The sequence below is a fragment of the Panthera leo genome, chromosome C2, assembly GCF_018350215.1.
Source record: "Panthera leo isolate Ple1 chromosome C2, P.leo_Ple1_pat1.1, whole genome shotgun sequence".
NCBI lineage: Eukaryota > Metazoa > Chordata > Mammalia > Carnivora > Felidae > Panthera > Panthera leo.
The window spans coordinates 48,413,513-48,437,691 of record NC_056687.1 but is presented as its reverse complement, the minus strand read 5'-3'; the positions used below and the strand labels follow the sequence as shown (position 1 = coordinate 48,437,691).

General features: G+C 39.6%; 1 protein-coding gene across 13 annotated transcripts in view; it reads left to right on the top strand.

The window, feature by feature from the left end:
- Positions 1-24,179, top strand: part of LOC122229851 (ABI family member 3 binding protein) — a 257,228-nt gene that overhangs the window by 66,102 nt on the left and 166,947 nt on the right. The gene's annotated exons all lie outside the window — the stretch shown is intronic.

Here is a 24,179-nt window from a genome sequence, read left to right as displayed (position 1 = left end):
TTGAGAATTTGGTCAGTTGAAAACTTCCTTTTCATAAGAGGTGAAAGACTTTCAATCTTAAAAAGATAGAAGTCAGGTTGTTAATGAAAAATATGTGCAGAAAAGTAAAGAAAATTTTCTATTATAAATATACCAAGCTTTCAGTAGCTCAGTGATGAGGGATAATCAAAAGGACAAAATATACTTTTATTTATTTACTGTTGTTGTCATCCTTTGGAATTTTTTATTATGGAAATTTCAAACATGTAAGGAGGGCAAATATAATGACCCTCATGTTTCATTATGTAACTTGAATACATATCACTGTTTTGCTCTCGTGTTCTATGTATTCTTCATGTACACCATTTTTTTAAATTAGATTTTAAAGCATACCTGGATACCATATTTTTAAAACTGTGAACACTCCAGTATGCATCTCTAACAGATAGGAAATATTTTTAGTAATGCCATGTCTTTATCACATTACAATAATAATTTTACAAAATCATTTGCTGCCTAGTCCATATTTAAATTTCTCTGGTGGTCTTAAAAATGCCTTCTTAGAGTGGTTTCCTTTTTGAATGAGGATCCAAACAAGGTATACTTGTTACATTTGGTTATTATGTCTCCTAAGTATCTTTCACCCTTTCTCTGCTCCCTTTTTAAGTGTTATTGATTTGCTGGAGTACTTGCCTCCTTCATCCTGGTCCACATTCTGTATTTAACTGGTTGCTTCCATTCTGTAATTTTTAACTGGTTTCTCCATGTCCTACATTTCCTGTGAAAAAATACGCAGATTTGGAAGCTGCGTTAAATTTAGATTCAGCTTGTCTGGGGAAATAAAACTTTATAGATGGCACTGTGTATTTCCTAAACCTCACGAAAAGAGGTACATAAATGGCTGGCATCACGCTTAGTGATGTTAAGACTGTTTGGTGTGCCTGGGTGGTCTCAGTCTGATCCCTCCATTATAAAATTCACCATCAAATTTTCACTTAATAGTTCTCACATCGATTGATGATTATTGCCCAGCTCCATTATTTCATACAGAGCTTATAAAATGGCAATTTTACATTCTAGATACATTCTAGATATAACCTAATTCAATTATTCTTTCTGCATTTTTTTAGCTGAAATTCTACAATAAAGAATTTTTTTATTTTTAAAATTTTCCTGATATACTATTTTAGGAAGGGCAGGATAAATTCTCATTGTAATAAATTGGTGCTCTGATAATCTCCAGTTGTGACCTATAATATTGTTTTATGATAAGTAACAGTGTATTGATTTTATATTTTTATATTTTTAAAGTTTATTTATTTTTGAGAGGGAGAGAGAGAGCGCGCGCACGCGCGCCAAGCGGGGCAGAGAGGGGCAGGGAGAGAGGGCGACAGAGGATCTGAAGCGGGCTCTGTACTGACAGCAGAGAGCCCGATGGATGTGTGAGATCAGACCTGAGCCAAAGGTAGACGTTTAACTGACTGAGCCACCCAGAAGCCCCAACTGTTATATATTTAATGAGGTTTAATCAGTATATCCCTTATCCTACCCTTATGATCCTTCTCATTAGCTAGTTTGCTTATGGTCGGCTGTTTACCTTGGTTCACTATTGAACTGTGAATTTCTTGAAGTCAGGGTTTATGTTATTCTTTGGTTATTCATAGCAGAATGATTTACATTGAATATATAGGCAGTAATGATTGTGGCCCTGGATTGAATAGACTCAAGTTCTGTGTAGAATATTTAGCCTGGAGGAGGCCAGGAGAGTTAGTCTGATTTAGGCCCTTGTCATCAGGCAAGTATATTTCTAAGCCATCTCGGGTAGATAAAATATATCACTGTGTATCTTAAAGATCTCTAGGGACAAAGATTCCAGAACATCTCCTGGAAGGCTATTCCACGTAGCCTTTTTAAAACTTTTACCTCATCCTTTAGATAAATGTGTTCTTTTTATAATTTCCTTTCCTTCTAGTATTCTAGTGGAAGAGAAAAAAAGTTCCTCTTCTTTCCCTTTCCATCTTTCTTTCTGCCAAAGGATCTGTGTGCTTCTGCTTTGATTACTTCAAAATGAACTTGCATTTCCAAGTTACGTGTTATTCTGTGGTTGCGTAAGTTTATTACTTATCGTCTTTCCTAATGATTGAATTTATGTTAATTGCTCCTAATTGATGAAGCAGCTATTAGTTTTTTATTGCTGCTATAACAAATTACCATAAGTTTGGTGACTTAAAACATCACAGACATATTATCTTACAGTTCTGTGTGTCAGAAACCCAACGTGGCACTCTCTCTCTGGGGTGAAATAAAGGTGTGGGTGGGGGTGAAAAGTCTTCCAGAGGCTCTGAGGGAAGAACTGTTTCCTTGCTTTTTGCAGCTCCTAGAGGCTTCCGCATTCCCCTTCCACCTTCCAACAACAAAAGTGAGTCAACTGCTTCTTATTCCACAACGCTCTGAATTCATCTTCTGCCTCCCTCCTCCACTTTAAAAGATCCTTGTGATTATATTGAGCCCAGCTGGATAATCCAGGATGCTCTCCCTATTTTAAGATCAGCTCATTAGCAACCTTATTTATATCTGTAACCTTAATTCTCCTTTGTCATGTAACCTATTTACAGGTTCTGGGGATTAGGATTTGGGCAAACTTTGAGGGACCTTGATTCTGCCTGCCGCAAACTGCCATGTTTGATATTTGTGTCTCTATTATTTGTGCCACCAGTTTATTGTATGATCATTCTCAATTCTGTTCATCTGTAGAATAGCAATGAAATCTATTTTCCACAGATGTGCTGTGGGTGCATTAGTGAATTCAAGATTATAAAGTGATGAGTTGAAATCCCTTGAGTGCAAGCTGCTGTACAAGAGCAAAGAATTATTGCTTTGTGAAAAGAGCATAACTTACAGCCTCTCCTCTTACTTTCTTCTGTAATGAGATAGTAGCCTTTGTCAGTTGCATTGATCTATATGAAAACAGATGAACTTATTTTCATTTTCCAAATAATGTTAAGTGCCACATTGTGACATGTTTCATTTGTTTGATGTGTTGAAAAGAGTCCGCCATGGAAATGAGAAGCTGTTGATCATTCAGAAATACTCAAGTTAGCATTTAGTGACCTGTGGACTAAAACTCTCTTACTAAATAATCATTTATAAGTATTTCTATATTTATTTTAATAGTGGTCTCTCTTATCGAAAGAGGCATTTTCAGAAGTTACATACTGGTCTTAAGTGTAAAACTAAAAAACAAAACATTCCCCTTTGCTATTTATTCATATAGAACTTCTGCAGAAAAATTTATTTCATCAAAATCTTCTAAGATTTTAGTAGATTAGTTGGAGCCGTGAAAAAAAAAAAAGGTAGTATTTTGCCAGGGGACTATTCATACATATTAATGGCCGTGAGAGTGCTGCAATGATGCGATAAAACATGATTCACATTTAGAAGATCTAGGTTCGTATATCCTTTTTTTTCTTAAACCCATCTCATAAAAGTTCTCATTTCTGGTTTACACATCCAGACATTGCTTTGCCACTTTTAGTGCTCAGCTGTTGGTAATTTTACAAACATCCAATAAAGTAAAATATGAGAAGTTTTTGATATCAAATCTTTATAGACTCACACTTTCTGATGTTTTCCTGACATCTACAACTATAATCAATACCACCTGGGAAGGAAAGCGTTGTATCCCATCACGTATGTAGTGCACGTTAAGGAGTTATTTCAGTACCCTGACTGCAAGAAAAGCTTGAATTGAAAATAAATCATATAGTTATCACTACCACAAATTCTGACTAAAGAATCTGTCTTCCAACCAGGTGTTGGGACTCAAAGGGATTTAAGAGGGCAAACTCCCTGTCCTGTTCTCACAGCTGCTAACTCTTCCATTCACTGCTCGTATAGGGCGTGTTTCTCTCCGGCAGCTGGGGGTTTCCCAGTCTCTCTCCCTTGTCGCCATCTTGCTCTTTGCTCGTTAGAGTGGTTTCTGAGCTAGTTGGGGGAGGACACAGTGGTAACTGCTCCGAAGATGGTCTGCACTGGAAAGACCTTGGCCCAGAAGGCTGCCATGTGCTTTCTAGGGAAGATCCATGTCTACCCAGAGAACCAGCGTGACGTGGGGTAAGGTTATGCATGTACTTTTGAGTCAGACAGACCGGGACTCAAATTCAGTACAACAACTTACTGTGGGGTAGTTCTGGTAAGTCATTCTCTCAGTTCATTTCTTTTATATAAAATACAGAAAAACCTTTCAGGAATGTTGTGAAGATTATGAATAGGTCATATAAGGCAGCTAATATAAACCTTAGTACAGAATAGTATGTTTTATAAGTTTTGTCAGTTGCTTTCATAATATGCTGAGTGGTCTTGGATAATTTAACCTTTCTGAGCTTTGTTTGTTTCAACTGCTAATAAGAAATGAGCTCAATCACCGCTAAAGTTGTGGTCCATGCTAAGATTTAGTGCTAGGCTGAAAACCTTGGTCAGAGTGGTAGTCCTGTGGCTCTGTTTTCTCTTTTGATTGTTTTATTGGGGGGGGGGGGGAGTTGGGAAAATTGTAGAGGTATATTGTTCTAACAAAGCTGTCAGTAACTAAATAGAAGTAACCAAACCCATGTCTTTATTATACTTAATTAATGTGGTTTTTTTTGGAAGGGACAACTCCCAAAATAGATTAAGAAACTAAAGAAACAGCAAAATTTTAAGACGATAACACTGCACCCTCAGTGCACACACTCGTCTGCCGTCGTCATGATCATCCTTTAACCGTTAAGGGGCATTTCTCCTGTTTGGTGAACTTTGCCAACTGGAGTCTTCAGGTGCCTTTTAGATTCTATAAGAGTGGCCTCTGAAGGAGAATGAGGTGAATCCTGAACAGAAACAGCTGGAAGAGTTTATCATCACTAAATTTGACTTTTCCAGTCTGTCTTCATCCAGTGAAGCAATTTTTACCAAGAACATAGTAAGAATTTTCACCCATTCTAGTAAAATAGAGATCAAGATAAAAAGCACGACACTATTTCAATCACTAAACTGATGGTAATTTTATCTCAGCAAATTGAGGTCAAAATTTAATCCTCAGTTTCTTATTCTGAAATTTCTGTCTTTTAATTTCATGGGGGGAAAATTGATTTTAAAAATTTGAATAAGATTATGATGATCCAGAATAATATATATATTGTATGCTTAAAATACAATTTATATTCCTTTATATTATCAACACCCCTACATGTTTGTGATTTTTTTTAATTTAGGAAAATTTACATACTAGTGTCAGATGTCCACTCCAATGTTTTGAAATTGTATATATTGGGAAATTATCACAGTAAGTCTAGTTAACATCCATTACCATACATAGTTACAAAAATATTTTTTCTTGTGATGAGAATTAAGATCTGTTCTCTCAACAACCCTCAAATATGTAGTACATTATTAACTATAGTCACTATGCTGGACATTAGACCCCATGACTTGTTTATTTTATAACTGGAAGTTTGTACCTTTTGACCCTTTCATTCACTTGGTCTCACTTTGTCTCCCTAGCAACCACCGATCTGTTCTCTATATTTATTAGCTTGGTTTTGTTTTTGTTTTAGATATACCTAAACATATAAATGAGATTGTACTGTATTTGACTTTTCTGTGCTTAGCATAAGGCCTTTGAGGTCCATCCACATTGTTGCAAATGGTAAAATTTCATTCTTTTTTTTAGTGACTGAATAATATTCTTTGTGTGTGAGAGAGAGACAGACAGACGGACACTGTGTGGGTGTGAGAGGTGGCGAGAGAGACACTGTGTGTGGGTGGGTGTGGGGATGGGTGTGGGCAGGTGTCCATCCATTGATGGACACTTGAATTTGTTTATGTTTTAGCTGTTGAATGCTGCAGTGAACATGGGGATACATAAGTCTTTTTGAGTTAGTATTGTCATTTTCTTTAGATAAATACTGAGAAGTGGAATTGCTGGATCATATAGTAATTCTATTTTTAATGTTTTAAGGAATTTCAATCCTATTTTCCACAGGGGCCGTACCAACTTACATTTTTTTCTTCAAATTTTTATTTAAATTCTAGTTAGTTAACAGTGCTATATGGGTTTCAGGAGTAGGGTTCAGTGATTCATCAATTACTTATGACACCCAGTTCTCATCATAACAAGTGCACTGTTTAATACCCATCACCCATGGAAGTTCCCTTTTCTCCACATCCTCATCAACATTTGTTATTTCTTTCCTTTTTGATGCTGATCAGTGTGAATGGTGTGAGGTGATGGGTCATTATAGTTCTGATTTGCATTTCCCTGATGATTAGTGATGTTTAGAATCTATTCCTATGTTGGTCATCTGTATGTCTTTTTTGGAAAAATGTCTATTAATTCCTCTGCCCATTTTTAATTGGTCTGTTTTTGCTATGAGTTAGGAGTTCTTTATATATTTTGGTTATTGACCCTTTATCAGATAAATGATTTACAAATATTTTCTTCCATTTGGTAGGTTGCCTTTTCATCTTGTTGATGGTTTCCTGTGCAGGGCAGAAGTTTTTTAGTTTGAGGTAGTCCATTTGTTTATTTTTGCTTTTGTTGTTTTTGCTTTCGGTGTCAAATCCAAATATCATTGCCAAGGCAAATGGCAGAGAGCCTACTGCCTATATTTACTTCTAGGAGTTTTATGGTTTCAGGACTTATGTTCAAGTCTTTAATCCATTTGTGTTAATTTTTGTGAGATAGTAGTTGAGTTTATTCTTTTGCATATGGGTGTCCAGTTTTCCCATCACTGCTTACTGAAGACATTGTCACTTCCCCATTGTGTCTTCTTAACTCCTTTGTCATAAATTAATTGACCATATATGTGTGGGTTTATTACTTGGCTGTGATTTGGTTCCCCTGATTTATATGTATGAGTGTTAATGCCAATACCATACTGTTTTGCTTCCTCTAGCTTTGTAATGTAGCTTGAAATAAAAGTGCATGATACCTCTAGCTTTGTTCTTCTTTCTTAGGTTTGCTTTAACTATTTGGGGCCTATTGTGGTTCTACCCAAATTTTTACAATTTTTCTACCCCTCCCCATACATTTTACCCTTAATTTCTACATTTATATAGAAAGCAAGAGGAAATGCACAATATTTTCTTTCAGCATTGCAAACTGTAGAATTTCAGTGGTCATTTTCTCTCATAGAAAGGTTTAAGCATGCTTTACTCATTTTTATGGAAGTGGGATGAAATATAAGGTAATGCAGACTGCTGTTTATTATGCTGAGGATAAATATATCACCTTAATGATGAAAAGACCTGAATTTTTACTTTAAGTGTCAGGAGGAAGATGGGGGGTGGAGTCACTGAAGAAAAATAGCTGAGGTAGAGGTTGAAAATAACTGAAGGAACTATATAAGCACTTGATTCCGTTGAAGAATAGTGAAAGAGGAGCAGGATAAACTAATGGCATGAAAAGACGAAGTGCCAGCCTTTGCGACCATCTCAGGCCCTATCTTCCTTGGCAGAATACTTAAGGATTAATGATCTTAAACAGGAGGATGTGAGAGGAGACAAGATAGCAGCTAGTAATACATACAAGGCAGTCCCCAAATGCAGATGAGGGATGATAATTATGCAGGGGGAGTTAGTCTTACTAGTTCCCTTTTACAGATAAGGAAATGAGTCTTCAGGAGTTGAAGTCAACTTTGTAAAATTACTTAGGTCATAAGCGGCAGGTCTAAGGTTTGAACCCAGAGAGTCTGGCTCTAGAAACTGAGCTCTGAAACTCTACTGCCTCTAAAACTTTGGGAATTTTACCTGTTCTACAATAGAAAGTCCATAAACCACTGATAGGTTGCTTCTATAATGTCCTTCAAACAATAAACAGGGAAAAAAGGCCTTGTATTCTGGAAAGAGCCATTGGCTACCTAACATATTAAGATTTAAATGAGTTAAAATACATACAGTATGTCCTGGGTCCCCAAAATTGTTCTCTCCCACTCTTTGAACCACCATCACTGTCTCTAATTGTTATGAGATCCCCATCTGTTAAGACTTACCTCCTCTGCTCTCCGTGAGGCCATTTCTGGCCAAAGCAATCAATATCTATATCCCTCTCTATGGATATCCTAGAGGCTGAGTATATTCTTTTACCAACATTCTTTTTTTTTTAATTTTTTTGATGTTTATTTTTTGAGAGAGACAAAGACAGAATGTGAGTGGGTTGAGGCAGAGAGAGAGAGGGAGGCATAGAATCTGAAGCACAGAGCTGTCAGCACAGAGCCCGAAGTGGGGCTCGAACTCACAAGATGTGAGATCATGACCTAAGCCGAAGTCGGATGCTCAACTGACTGAGCTACCCAGGTGCCCCACCATCATTCTTAATAAATGACTATTTGTTTTTATTTTTGTGTGTCTTATCTGTTCCCACACTGTACCCAGATAGAAAACCCTCAGGAGCTAAGGACCTTAGAAGACTTCCCTTTTTACCTCCAGTGTTGGCATAAGAATGAATGGCAGAGATGCAACAGAGAGACCCAGGAAGTCTGAAACTGCTATGGGTCATGTCGAGGATAGATTTTTCTCTTTTGTTTAGAACTGTTTTTGAGAATGTCATCTAGTTCCTTCTCTGGAAAGGTTTTACCACTTGGGAAGTATTTGGCTTTGAATCTTCCAGATTAATCCAAATATTTCATTTAAAAGATAGGAATCTCAAAATCACTTGATTTTCTTCTGAGGTGCAAACTTTAGCAGAACTTAAGTTTCAACAAAGTTTTTTTTTTTTTTTTTTTTTAAAGAAATTGGCCTAATAGATATCAAGTTAATAAATATTATGCCATCGTTTAAACAGCTCACCATGAGTTTATATCAGAAAGGCCTGGTTTCATAATAGATGACCATCTTGCCATGTTTTGATAAAGATAACATCTTTTCAAAGTTCTATTTTTCTGTTGGATTCAAATGTATTGTTTTCATGGACTTCCTGGCCTCACCAAACAATAGATACTGTCTCCCAAGTTGATATTTTCTTGGAAATAAAATAAATTTACAATATTTCAATATAAAGCATGACAGGTTTTTTTCCCCCTAAACATAGTGGACAGTGCACAGTGACCAAAATCTAACTTTAAAAAAATCATCCTTAATTACATCTAAAAGGGTTCCCCAACATAGCTCGTGACCCTTTGTTCATGGGCCAAAATGAAATTAAACCCTATCCCAGATTTGTTGTTTTAAGAGCCTTGCTGTTAAGATGCCTTAAATGGAAAGACAGCTGCCAGTAGAAGGATAAATTGGAGTATGTGGAACAGATACACAAGAACGTACATAACTTCAAAATTTCCTTTACTTTGAGGAAGAGATCTTCCAACCAAGGAATACAATCAAATCCCAGTCTCCTAATGATCCACATGTTATTTCCTTACTTGTTTCATTTTCCCTGGGCACTTAATGCCTAGCACTGAAGGATCATGCTGGAAGTGCTATGTCAGGAAGGCCAACTTTTGGTTATATTCTGTTTTGGATTTCTCCCTGTACATTATTTTGTTTGGTTTGTTTTTATTTGTGTCCTGTCTCACCAGCTGGTGGGTTCCTTGGTGCCAGAGCTGGATCCTCCCTTCCTTCATGTACTCTGCAATCAGGGAGGTTGGATCTCTGGTGTAGGAACTGACTACCTGGAATTAGATTGGAAGTTGACTGGAGGGTCTCCAAGTCAACAAAATAAAATGCCTCTATTTGTCCAGAGTGGTAATCTCTGGGAGAAAAAAAAAATTTAACTGTGTAAATACATTGACCCTACCCTATTTCTCAGGCACAGTTATAGTTTAAGCCTGTTATTCTGGCACAGTTAGTACTGTTCCCCTTTCTCTCCAGCATCCAGGTTAGTGAAACAATTACATGTTTAATACATACTTAACAGAAAGCCTTGAATTCTTAGCATAGACCCCCAAGTCTTTCACCATCAAATTCCAGACTAGTAGCATAGCCTTTTCTCCTGCTACTGGGACACTCCTCAATGAGAAAAGAGGAACAAAATCAAGAAGAGGTTTGATACAGGTTTGCTTTTGATGAATTCCATTCATGGGCATGTATAGGTTACTCAACAAATGCTGGAGTACAAGTTCTCACCAAGCTGTTTACTGATGGTTTAGTGTGGGTGACCCCCTATGAGCTGGGCCCAGGCTTCACAGAAGTTACATCCTCATAGCCAGTTTGTGAAGCACAAAGTATTATAATCCTTCTCTACCCAATGAAGACAGTAAATCCCAGAGAGGTTAAGAAACCTGCAAGTGGCAGGCTGGCTCCAGAGCCTGTGCATTTATTCGACCACCATGCCACAGTCCCTTCCCCAATGCATGAGGGGATTCTCTTACCTTTGAGCCCTGTGTAAAAGCTCCTCTTGGGATTATTCCTGACCCCTGAGCCCTTATCCCTACATGGTAATGCCAAGGAACACATTGAAAATGAAAGAAAAATCCCTGCTGATTTGAAGGCTTTGACTTACTACCTGCTAGCTAACGTGACCTAGCTTTTATGATTTGAAAGAAAAATACCCAGATGAAGTCCTGATTTTTTGATAGTATTTCCTGTAGAGATAATAACAAAGTGATGAACTCACTGGAAAATGTGTGTGTGTGTGTGTGTGTGCGCGCGCGTGCCCGTGTGTGTGCTACAGCCTCCTTCCTCTTCAAAAGCAAGCCCTTGCCAAACCTGAGGCCAGTTCACAGACAACACCCTCCGCTAAATTTCTCTGTGGGGTGCACATATAAAACCCAGGCAAGGAAAAAACCACAGGCAATAAAGTCAACAATTTTAATGTCTAACAGGACTGCTAAACTAGAAAGGGATGTAGACTGGATGTGAGGGCAAGTGGGTAAAAGAACTAGCTTATTAAATATTTGTTTCCAGTGTCGGGGAGAGAATGTGTCAAGGCTGGAAAGAGAGGCAGGGTTATCTTGGGACAGTGGCTGAATGAGATGCTCCAGACGGAGTGCCTGGACCTTAGGAAATAGCAAGCTGGTATTTCAGACTTGGGGTCAGTATGTGGAGACTGGGGAACAGAAGGGTCAGGTCAAGGCTGGCCTCACAGGCACGTGACCAGTGCACTCAGAAGGGTCCAGCATTAGAAGTTCAACGCTTTGCTGTTGCTGCTTTCTCAGTGATGGTGGCATACGTGCTGAGGGCTTAGTGCCCAGGCTCCTGTGTGCCGGCCTCCCAGCCCCTCCTCTGGTCTGGGCTTATTGCCTGGTCCCCTGCTGCCCCTGGTGCTAGGCCTCCTTCTCCCCACCTAGCCTTGGTGACTGCTGCTCCCTTTACCCTTCAGGAGGGACTTGGGGTGCATGTTGGGAGTTGTGGTAAGAACACTCCCTTGGTGACACCTGGCCAGAAGGCTACAGTAGGGACTGCCAGGCATTTGTGGGGTTATTGGGCATGCACATGCCCCTCTCCTACCCTCATTGAGATACAGTCTGTCTCAGTTGAGAGATGGCAATCCCTTGGAGTCTGTGGGTTGGGATGGCAGGCCCATGGGAAGGGGAAATTGACTTTTCAGCCCTTGGGGGTGGGGCCAGAGGTAAAGGGCTTTGATCCTGATGCTGACACTGATGCCAGAGGGTTCTACTGCAGCCAGGAGGGAGAAGGGAGGGTCTGCACTCAGTTGCAGAGTGCAACGTTAAACAGCCAATACTTACTGTGAAAAATTGAGACAAACGCTGTGGAAGGAGAGAAATGTTTTATACTTAGGCTTCAATGTCTCTCCCCTCCGCCCAACCCCTGCTTACAAAAATAGGGGTTTCATCCTTTTTGTTTTTGCATTGATCAGGCCCACACAGAATGTAGTTGGTGCTGGATGGCATGTGTGCTTTCAATAGCTTTCCCTCCCCAATTCTCACTGAAATTAAAATAAAACTCTCAGAAAAAGTTTCCAGCAATGTCTTCCTCCATGGAATGTGTCTTTGAAATGCCATTCTGGAAAAATGATGCATTTTTCCATCAAGACTCATTCAGGAAGCCATGAGGAGTACAGGACTATAGCAGAGCCTCTGGCGGCAGCGGAGGGTTGTGGGGGGGTGGCTGGTGGAGCACACTGTTGTTAGAAAAAGCCCTCTTTCCTCCTCCAACCCTTTCTTCCCACCTGCTTCTTCCCCACATCCTCTCTTCCAGCCGCAGCTGGGTCTCCTTTCCTACAGAGAAGCTCCACTCACTGCAGAATGGGGGTGAGGGGCTGCTTCTCATTGCTGTCATCCATTTCAAAAGAGCTTGAACAACACCTCTTGTAGCAGAAACACCAAAGAACGCTGTCAGCTCCCTTCAGAACAGATCTTCATCTGAACATTCTGGAATCCCACCATTGGAGGCTGTTCCTAGCCAGTTTTGCATTAGCAGTTGCTCTGTGGTATCCTTCAGCCCTTCCCATGGTCTCACCTGCTGGAGGGGCTGGGCCTGTGGGCCCCTTCTCAGAGGCTAAGGGTGTGGCAGGATGTCCCATCAAGGTGGGGATCCGTTCAGTAATCAACTGATTTTTGTAATGGTTCTGGAAATAATTGCTCAACAGTGTAGGATTTGCTTTAAAATTTGCTTTAAACTTTTCAGGTGAAAGAAAGAGAAGGATAATCCTTACATGCAAACCATGTATTTATTGTACGAAAAAAACTTGAAAGGAAAAAAAAAGGTGTACAGGCAGGCTGATCAAAGAATAAGTCAGCAATTAAACTTTCCTGGCTTTTTTTTTTTTAAAGGTGATTTACTTTTGCTATACCCAAGCCCCTAATTATTTTTTCCTTTCTCCTTGAAAAGCCTTAGCTCTTGCATCCTTCTGGCAATAAAGGCTTGGAGGAACAGATCCATTCATTCTTTCTGAAAATGTTTGCCTTTCCATCACTATGTTTCCAAGTTGAAAGGCACAGAAATGAACAAAACATGAACTGAGTCTGGATCAGATTCTACGTGATGTTCCATCTACCACATCTGCCTACAGGGGCTTAGAAATACTCTAAACGGTGGAGGACTTTTATTAATTAGTGAGGATTCATAATTCTATAGGCTTCCATTTGTATGGACAACTAAGGGCAAAAGCTAGTAATCTAAGTGATTTATTAAAATTACTAAACTCTTATATTCATAAACTTAGTAAACATAGTAAATTTCATGCACTACTGACCTTAGGTAAAACTACTCTTCTATTTGAACTTTTGGCTACCATGAACCTTTGCAAGACTGTAAGCTAACATATACCTAAGCAGACATTGCTCTTTACCCAGTTTTCTAGAAAAATGCCCCATCAGTTTTTTTCCCATAAGGATACCAAACTTTCTGAAGGGGTATCAGTGATGTTTCTGAGTGGGTCAGGTCTATCAATTATTATTCTAGCTTTTTAATATGTAATTACTTGAGGGTCAATTATATTGTTTTGTGGTGAGTTTTTTGGTGGTGGTAGTGGTTGTTACTCTCCTCTGGAAGGATCTGTTTTATCAACCATATTTGAGCTTCTCCTTTTCGAGCAACGGCTTCAGGATGGATGTGAACTGCAGTTCAAATATGAAGCACTTCTACTCTGTTGCTGAAACTGATTGGTGTGGTATCAGTATGTTGTTGCCACTTTATCACTGGAACTTGAGAATGGGTGGGGTGGGAGCAAGGTTGGTTACTCCACTGGAATTTAGAAATTAACGATGAGGCGCCTTTCAAGAAATGAGCAGACAAGTAGCATTTACTGTCTTTTTATATTCTAACTCCCTGCCAGATTGGACACCCCTCTATCTCAATGAGGCTCCCCTCTCTTCCTCATGGACCAGCAGGCCAGGGATAATGTCTGCAAGTTTAGGCAAAGGCAGCTGAGAACAGAACAGCAGAGCCAAGGACCCTGGCTGGAGCTCTGTTTGCTTCTCCCCTCCATGGCCACACTCTGGAGGTTTTTTTTTTTCTCCCCAGAATTGACTAGCGGGTAAGTGGTGGAACTCTCTCTGCCTGGGTTTCAAACACAGGGAAGCTTTTCAAGGGGATTTTTCGAACAGACATTACTCAGTGTTTGTGTTGACCAAATAAGCCACAGGAGCTGTCTGCCAAATGCTAAAAACTAAAGGGAATTGATTGTACCCGTTTAGGACAGATTACAGTTAAGTGTGGCATGTGGACACTTGAAGATGCAAAGAAAAATTGATATTAATGTATGGAGACTTCCCTGGCCGTAGTTGTTGTTTTAGGTTTTATCAGTGATTTTATTCTTTTTTTTATGTTCTTATTTTTGAGAGAGAGAGAGAGGGACACAGTGTGAGTGAGGGAGGGGCAGAGAGAGGGGAAGACACAGAATCTGAAGCAGACTCCAGGGTCCAAGCTGTCGGCACAGAGCCTGATGCGAGACTAGAACTCATGAACCGTGAGATCCTGACCTGAGCCCAAGTCGGATGCTTAAATAACTGAGCCACCCAGGTGCCCCAGTGATTTTATTCTTCATTTATTAGTAGTATTCTGATGTGCCACATTGGCATCTAATAAAAATACTTCCCTTACTTTATCAAATTCTAAAGTAGCTTTAACTATAAAATCACACCATTCTTTGATAAAGAATTAAAAAACAATAAAGCCATTGATTAATGACGCTGCTTTTGCATCCCCTAGGGCTTTTATTTTATGCTCACTGAAACAACTTCCTTTGCCTCATTGATACATAAATTTCATATTACCTGTTTTTTATAAACAGATACTTCATTTTTTTAAATAAACTCTTTGTGTTAGAATAGCTTTACAGAAAGTTGCTCCTATAGTACCAAGAATTCCTATATACTTCAACTTCTCCTATTCTTAACACGTTAATATTGTGCATTTGTTACAACTAATGAACCAATATTGATATGTTATTAACTAAAGTTGGTACTTTCTTTGATTTCCTTAGTTTTTACTTAAGATCATTTTTCTCTTCCTGGAGCCCATGGAGGGGTACCACATTACATTTTGTCATGTCTCTTTCAGATCCAGTGGACCACATGGTTAGATATTTTGTAGAATGTCCTTCAATTTAGTTTTAACTAATGTTTTTCTCATGGTTTGACTGGGGTTTGGAGCTTGAGCAAGGAAGATATTACTTTAAAAAATGTTTTTAAGTAAGATAAACAACCAAAATAGAAAAGATTCAGTAACTGCTAAATACTTTTCACCTTGGGAGTCTGACCCTTCTGTGTCAACTTTTGACTCTGAGTTCTCAGGAGCCTCATTTTCCCCACAGCACACCACTCTGTGTTCCAGTAAGAGCCCTGGTGAGGCAGCAGCTTTGAAACCCTTCTCCGCTGCAATTCCTTCCAAATCACTGACCCTCTTCAGCCAGTTTTGAAACTTTCAGGGGCGCCTGGGTGGCTCAGTTGGTTAAGCATCCCACTCTTGATCTCAGCTCGGGTCGTGATCCCACAGTTCTTGAGTTTGAGCCCTGCGTCCGGCTCTGTGGTGACAGTGTGGAGCCTGCTTGGGATTCTTTCCCCCATCCCCCTCTCTGCCCCTCCTCTGCTTTCTCTTTCTCTTTCAAAATAAATAAATAAACATTTTTTTAAAATCTGTCAGTTTCTTGACCTTATTAGGACAGGCCTTAGGTAATGACAGCAAGGTCACAACTTGACCTATTTGCTGTTCTTCCACCCTCTGATCAGGTACCTACGGGCCAAAATTCCAGCAGGGGCCAGCCCAGCCTCTCAGAGGGGCCCTTTGTGTGAACAGGACTCTAGCTCCACGTCCTGTGTTCTCCTTGATGGGTTTCTAGGACCCAAGTTCTGCATCTCGGGAGACTTTCTAAGGCCCCAGTTAGCTCAGGAGGGCGAAGATTTCAGCCTCTTCCCCTGGGGACCCAGAGGCAGCTGTCTCTCCCTCTTGGCAAGGGAACCAAAGAAAAAGCATCACTGTTCTTTTTAAACCTCTAAATTATAGTAGGGGTAATTCTACCTATTCAACCTCCTTTTTTTTTTTTTTTTTTTTTTTAAGACTACAAAAATCTAGTTACTGACAAAAGGTGTTTATGGACTGTGTTTAATAGACTCAAAGTCACCTGTAAATTCATTTTCATCTTGAATCCCTTCTCTGGACCTTGAAAGGTGTCTGAGGTGATGTCCACCTCCCGTAACCCAGACCATTAAAGCACTGTAACAGTTTGTTTCCTGGCCCCTCTCCTGCCAGAATAGAGCCTGCACACCTTCCCCAGGTCTAGTCTCTAACAAAACCTTTGCCAGCCAGCTGTCTTCAGCTCATTGAGATGGTGGTTCTCTACACCTTATGAATTCAGGAAATAAGGAAAGGAATAGGAAAGGCATTGGGCCAAAATATTCTCCCTACTTGTTGCCTGATGCCCTTTCTGTGTGTATTTAGTCGCAGATGTATGCTTTTCCCATGTAATGAAAATAGAATGTGTCATGAGCACAGGCACTGTATTAACATGAATTCACTCACAGTAACTTGGAAATGGTTGTTTTTGTGATCCTCTCTGAGAACAAGTGAAAATAAATTTGAAGAGGACAGCCATTCTCAGTAAAACAAGGAGGCACCTCAAAAGGGAAAATGGACATAGAAACTGAAATCTGGGTCTTGGTGAGCAAGTTAGTTCTAATTTATAGTTCTGGTAAGTTGGCCTCGTGTGTAAATGCTCCAGTAATGCTTCTAACCCACTGCCTCATTTTAGTCCCCAAAAGAACACATAATATAATTGATTATGTTCTTGTTTCCTAATTTACAGTCTTAGATGCTTATTAGAAAAGCTGAGGGGCTCCTGGGTGGCTCAGTCTGAAGGGTCTGACTCTTGATTTTGGTCAGGTCATGATCTCACAGTTCATGAGTTTAAGCCCCACATCGGGCTCTGAGCTGACAGTGTGGAGCTTCCTTTGGATTCTTTCCCTCTCTCTCTGCCTCTCCCCTGTTTCTATTCCTTCTCTAAATATATAAATAAAATTTAAAAAGAAAGCCTGTAGCAGGTTATGAAATGGAATCCTAGGTGCACCTGGGTGGCTCAGTTGGCTTAATGTGCAACTCTTGATTTCAGCTCAGGTTGTGATCCCAGGGTCTTGGGATCAAGCCCTGCGTTGGGCTCGTGCTGAGCCTGGAACCTGCTTGGGAATCTCTCTCCCTCCTCTGCCCCTCTCCCCTACTCATGCATACTCTTTCTTGAAAAAAATTTTTTTGGGCACGCCTGGGTGGCTCGGTTGGGCGGCCGACTATAGCTCAGGTCATGATCTCACAGCCTGTGAGTTCGAGCCCCACATCAGGCTCTGTGCTGATAGCTCAGAGCCTGGAATCTGCTTCTGATTCTGTGTCTCCCTCTCTCTCTGCACCTTCCCTGCTTGCTTTCTGTTCTCTCTCTCTCTCTCTCTCAGAAATAATAAACATTAAAAAAATTTTTAATTAAAAATTAACTTAAATCTTTTAATTAAAAAAACCCCCAGAATCCTAGTGTAATATTTTTAAAAATAATGAAAAGAAAAAGGAGAATTAAATGTTAAACTAGGGAGAGTTACTCAATAGGAATTATGTGCAGAGTACATTCAATAAAGTTAGGTCAGATGTCTTAAGATCTATTTATCATATTAAGGAAAGATTCCCTTGAATCCTTATTTATCATTAATAATTGGTATTGACATGAAAAAATGCTCAACATCACTCATCATCAGGGAAATACAAATGAAAACCACAAAGAGATACCACCTCCTACACCAGTCAGAATCGCTAAGATAAACAACTCAAGCAACAACACATGTTGGCGAGGATGTGGAGAAAGAGGATCTCTTTTGCACTGCTGGTATGAATGCAAACTGGTGCAGCCACTCTGGAAAACAGTATGGAGGTTCCTCAAAAAATTAGAACAACCCTATGACCCAGCAATTGCACTACTTAGGTATTTATCCAAGGGATACAGGTATGCTGTTTCGAAGGGGCACATGCACCCCAATGTTTATAGCAGCACTATCAGCAATAGCCCAAGTATGGAAAGAACCCTAATGTCCATCGATGGATGAATGGATAAAGATGGGGTATATACATACAATGGATAAAGAAGATGTGGTATATGTGTACAATGGAATATTACTCAGCAACCAAAAAGAATAAAATCTTGCCATTTGCAACAACGTGGATGGAACTAGAGGGTATTACTCTAAGTGAAATTAGAGAAAGACAAATATCATATAACTTCACTCATATGAGGAATTTAAGATACACAGCAGATGAGCGTAAGAGAAGGGGAGCAAAAATAATATATAAAAACGGGGAGAAGGACAAAACTTAGACTCTTACATATAGAGAGCAACCTGTGGGTTGTTGGAGGGGTTGTAGGTAGGGGGATGGACTAAATGGATAAGACGTATTAAGGAAGACACTTGATGGGCTGAGCACTGGTGTTTTACATACGGGATAAATCACTGGAATCTACTCCAGAAATCACTATTGTGCTATATGCTAACTAACTTGGATATAAATTAAAAATTAATAAAAAATAAAAAATAAAAAAAATTGGTGTTGAATTTTGTTAAATGACTCTTAGTTACCTGTTGAAATAAGTATATTTTCATTTTATGATACATTTCTGGAATAATCTACATTTAGCCATAGTATGTGCTGACCGATTCTACTTACCAATATTCTAGGATTTTTTTCCATTGATATGTGTGAGTATCATGAAGGGAAAAGTTACTCAGTGGTACTTGTTAAAGATGGTTGGCGAAACTTTATTTGAGGGGAAATGGGGACCACTACAATGGGGTCTTGCAGCATGGGAGAGAGATTAAGCTGCATTCTGAATACAATAAGGAAAAGTGAGTACTTCTAGCCATGGAACAGGGTGTGAGTCAGTGGATGGAAAATAACTGAGAAGAAACATGAAGAAGACAGGGGAGATTCTGGCTCAACTGACCTGACAGGACTCTTGCTAAGGGCAAGCTGGGGTGATCAGAGGATGGTGGAGGTTAAGGAAACTCATTTCATGTCAAGTGTGGTCAAGTATGGAGGATAGAGGATCCTGCCTAAACTACTTGATAAAATCGGACAACACAGAGATGAATACAAAACCCCAAGACTCAGGGCCCTGTTGAAAAACAGCTCAGTTTAAAGTTTGGTCAGGATATAAGATCTTTGTCGTATGGTGTGTAAGTTTCTTTTTTGTGATATTTTTGCATTTTGGAGTCTGTGGTGGTTGGTTTAAAAAACAAGGCTTTAAACTTTTTCTTTCCTTTTTATAAGTCCTCAGGGCCTCTTAAGGCAAATTTCTGCTTTCAAGAAATCATCATTATTGTCCTCGTAATAGCTGACATTTGTACTTTCTGGGGCATCTGGGTGGCTCAGTTGGTTAAGCGTCCAACTTCGGCTCAGGTCATGATCTCAGGGTTCAGGAGTTTTGAGCCCCGTGTTGTGCTCTGTGCTGACAACTCAGAACCTGGAGACTGGTTCAGATTCTGTGTCTCCCTCTCTCTCTCTGCCCCTCCCCTGCTTGTGCTCTATCTCAAAAATAAAAATATTTTTTAAAACTTAGCATTTTCTGTGTGTTAGGCACTGTTACAGGCTAATCATCACTAAGATTTCTGTGCAGCTAGGTACTATGATTCTTCCCATTTTGTAGGTGAGGAAACATGTACGTACATTAAACACTCACCTTGTATAACAAACTAAAAAGCAGGATTTGATTCCAGGCTCTGGAGTCCATGCTTTAATTTAGTCTAGAAATTTAGTTTGATATGAGACAAAATGGTTAAAAATTTAGAAATTTAGTTTGTCTAGAAATTTAGTTTGATATGAGACAAAATGGTTAAAAAGATGGCAAGGGCAAACTATTATTCTTGTTCAAGTCCTTTACATGATTTCCTATAGGATCACGCTGGCTTATTAAATGTTTATTTTGTGGAAACGCGCAAGGCAGAAATAAACCTCGCTATGACCTCATTCTGAAGCAGTGTCCTACAACGTACTTGTCCTCTAATAAACATGTGATAATTGACATGTATCAAACAGGGCAATCATGGGAGGATTATTTGCATTATCAAAAAATTTAGTACTTTATAAAGGATTTCAATAGTACACTGTCTTAAAAAGTAAGCTTGTCCCAATCCTTCACCTCCAGGGCATTTGAAATAGTAAACAAATTAGATGTAATTAGTCGACAACATGATATAGGCTTAATTACTAGGAATGGAAAGTTGGTTCAAGTAACTGCATTCTACACAAATTTGCTGAAATTGACATTTTAATTATACACATTTTCTAAATGAAGTATATTTTGGCATGTGTTGCCAGAATTGCTGATCAAGCTACAGTGTATATATTTCCAGGCTGCCCACAAAGAATTTCATAGTACATAACAGAAATAGAAATTCTGGTTTTTCTAGTTGTTTTATTTTTCCATCTCTGTGTTCGAAACCAAGTTCAGAGTCTGCTGAAATACATGAATGTTGGAAGCTTCTAATGAGCAGTGAGAGGCAACATAACTGCACCCAGCTCCCCACATCTGTTCCAATTTGTAATTGACTGTAACAGCCTGTGCTTTATGCAAAATGACTGATCATAACAAAAATTACTTTTAAATTGCTCATGTAACCATATGTCTTGGATCATGGCACTATCTTTGGCTTCTATGTATGTTATTGTTCTCATGTTTCTGGACTTTGTTTTAAAACCACTGAGGCATAATTGAATTAATGTGCATCAAGGAGGGAAGTGAAAGGCTAGGTCTGAGACTCCACCACAGTGAGGGTAATTTAAGAAACATAGAGATTTACCTTTGTTTTCTTGGCTCAGGTCACCATCTCATGGTTCCTGGGTTTGAGCCTCGCATTGGGCTCTGCACTGACCGTGTGGAGCCTGCTTGGGATGCTGTCACTCTCTCCCTCCCTCTCTGCCCCTCCCCTCCTTGTGCCCCTCCCCCTGACCACCCCTCAAAATAAATAATCTTCAAAAAAGTAGGGGTGCCTGGGTGGCTCAGTCAGTTAAGCGTCAAACTGCAACTCAGGTCATGATCTCATGGCTAGTGAGTTCAAGTCCCTCATCGTGCTCTGGGCCGACCGCCTAGAGCCTGCTTCGGATTCTGTGTCTCCCTCTCCCTCTCTCTCTGCTCCTTCCCCGCTTATGCTCTGTCTCTGTCTCTCTCTCTCTCAAAAAATAAACATTAAAAAAAGAACATTAAAAGTAAAAGGGCATTTTGAGGACTAGATTAAGATAGCCATATAATTTGCAAGGCCAAATGCGACATAAATGGGAGGCCCTTGTTTCAAAAAGCAGGAGAAAAATATCATTAAAGATATTAAAATATAAAATTTTTCCTTTCTTCGTTTCTCTCACCTTGTGATATCATTTTATTTGCTATTTAATGCTATTAAGTAAATTAAAACTATACATCATTAGCATGAAATTTGCCAGTTATCTTTACATTGTGCAATGCTAATTTTAAATGCAAAATTGGGCCTTTAGCTCCTAAGCAGAGTCCCTGAAATGCCACACTTTGTTCTTGGTAGTTCATACATGCACACGTACTTCATTCTTACCAGAGGACTGGAAGTGCACAAAATTAACTGCTCTTTTTACTTGACTCCTTGGCGCGTGGACATGCTGCCACAACCCGCCCTGGACTTACTTACGACTGAGGAAAATGTGAAAATTGGGGGGAATCGGGCCTTGCTCTGGTTTCCCCTTTGCTTCTAGGTCATCATTTTCAGTGGAACTGGTTGGCAAATAGGGTACAACTAACATGAATGAGAAAGGATACTATAGGATTGTTCTGCCATTGGCATTAAAATGCCATTTCCTTCTTTCTGCAGCGAAGCCAGTATGGGTTTGATTGAACAGTGTGGCCTCTCAGCCCCCTCCGCACCCTCTCCCTCAGTCCTAGATGCAATAGGTTCACCTTGTTTTACCTTTGAGTCTTGCTGAATCCCCTTGCCTCAGGGTGTAGTAGGATTCTCACATAGAGTTGTAACACCGAGGTTTTTCTTTGCAAGAAGCAACTTTATTCCTGCTGGCACCGCTCAGTTGGGTTCGTACCCAAGGAACTGAGCCCCAAACACCACATGGCATCGTTTTTTTAAAATATATTTTCTACTTCTTTTTCTCCCATATGTGGTAACACACAAACGTGTAGTCTGATTAAGTGGTCTCATGTTTCAAGGTTGTGAGGGATATTGTCCCGTATGCGTGTAGCCAGGTTGCCTTGAGGTTTTTCTTTTCCTTAAGGAGGGGACCCTACCACAAGGGGTCCCTCAGAATGCTATACCTAATAGGGCATCTCAACTGCTAAATGTGAAGGAAAGAAAGCACAGGAATTGCATATGGTTCCTGTCTACTCACACATGTGCTTTATCGTCCCTTCAGGCTTCTCTCACAAAACACAGATTCAAAGATTTAACTATTAAGAATTTCAAGATGGTGACAGCAGGGCATTAAACCAAGCATGAGACCCCTCTGGACCTGGGGCCCTGCTTGATGGTGCATGTTGCAGCCCACAAAGCTGATCCTGCCTCAGTAACTTCATCTACAAATTGGGGTGATGATAGTATGTATCAAGTAGGGTTGCCACGAGGAGTAGTTAAGTCACAAATGTGAAGTGCTTAACAAATAGTCTACACATAGAAAGTACTGAATATGTGGTACTTTTTTAATATTTGTTCCTTTATATCCCAAATAAAATCAGGAAACACATTATATTCTTATTAGGGACCTTGATTTAGGTTAAGTGTTCCTTGTATAAGCTCTTCTAAGCAAGATAGGCTTTCAAACACAAGATCTGAAACATAATGAATATTCCCTTATCTGTGTTGTAGTTATGAGGTAATTATCAGTAAGCAGCCAAAGCTCTGATGTCAGTTCAAGAGGTTACCTGGTTTACTTTATGGAGTGTAATTACTGTAGCAGGTTATAACAAATAAGGTTGTATGGAGTGTCCAGTAAAAGACAAAGTCTCAAGTCATTAAAAGTGGCTGAATTGCCACGTTGTCTGTATCCGAGAAGAAGGTCAGCTCTGTAAAACCTTGGGCAGAGAAACCTCTGTTCCAAACTCATGGAGAGGGGAGCTGTTTGCACTCAGAATGAAAACAAAACGAAGATGTGAGGTCTGCCTGAACAAGCAGAGGTGAACTCTTGTTGACTGCAGCATCCAAATGAAATTGGGTATAGAATGAATTTCAGGATCCAAAGTTACTGAGGAACTATTGTAGATAAGATTCATCAATCAGTCCAGTAGAAGTGCTTAGGAAATGCTAGTTAGTATGCCCAATGTGCATTTGGCTTATTTATATATATTAAAATCAACCATCTTGGAAACATCAATTAAAAAAAAAAAAAAAGCTTTTGGGTGCACCTGGGTGGCTGAGTTGCTTAAGTGTCTGACTCTTGATTTCAGCTCCGGTCATGACCTCACACTTGTGAGATTGAGCCCTGGGTTGAGCTGAGCATGAAGCCTGCTTGGGATATTCTCTCTCTCTCTCTCTTTCTTTCTGCTTTTCCCCTGCTCATGTTCTCTTTGTCTCAAAATAAAATAAACATTAAAATTTTTTTAAAAATTATTTGATAAATTATTAGTTCCTGATGTAGTGCATACTGATTGTTTAAACATCATTTATTTAAAAGCTAAATATTTTTAAAAGATTTTCTTTATTTTCCATTGGCATATTTTAGTGAAAGTATACCAACACAAAATGGTGACTCTATTTAAAAATTGCTCCTGAAGAGGATGGGTTGAGTATGATAACAGGCTGAGAAATTATGCAAGTAGGATAAAAAAAAGGAACATTAAGAATATTCATATTGTGGGGGCACATGGGTGGCTCAGTGGGTTAAGTGTCCAACTCCTGATTTCGGCTCAGGTCATGTTCTCACGGTTTATGAGATCAAGCCCTGCGCTGGGCTCTGCGCTGACAATGCAGAGCCTGCTTGGGATTCTCTCCTCCTCTCTCTGTCCCTCCCCCTCCTTCTCCCTCAAAATAAAGAAACGTTAAAAAAAAAGAATATTGATATTAACAGAGAAGGGAGCAGTTTCAGATCACACAGCATGTGAGACCCTGTTGTGTCTTATGAAAGTATGATTTTCCTTCTCTGATTCTGAAGCATCAGAAGAGTGTGAAGGATAGGGTAACAAAATGGGTATGATCAGATTAAAAGAAAACCTCTTTGCAGAGGAAAGAACTGATGAAAATGTGACATGAAATCTGTGTCTAGCAAGATTCTTTTAAGACTTCTCCCCGACTCCTGTCCATTTGGTTTTGAAAATCTGGATTTAATATTCATTTAAAAGACTT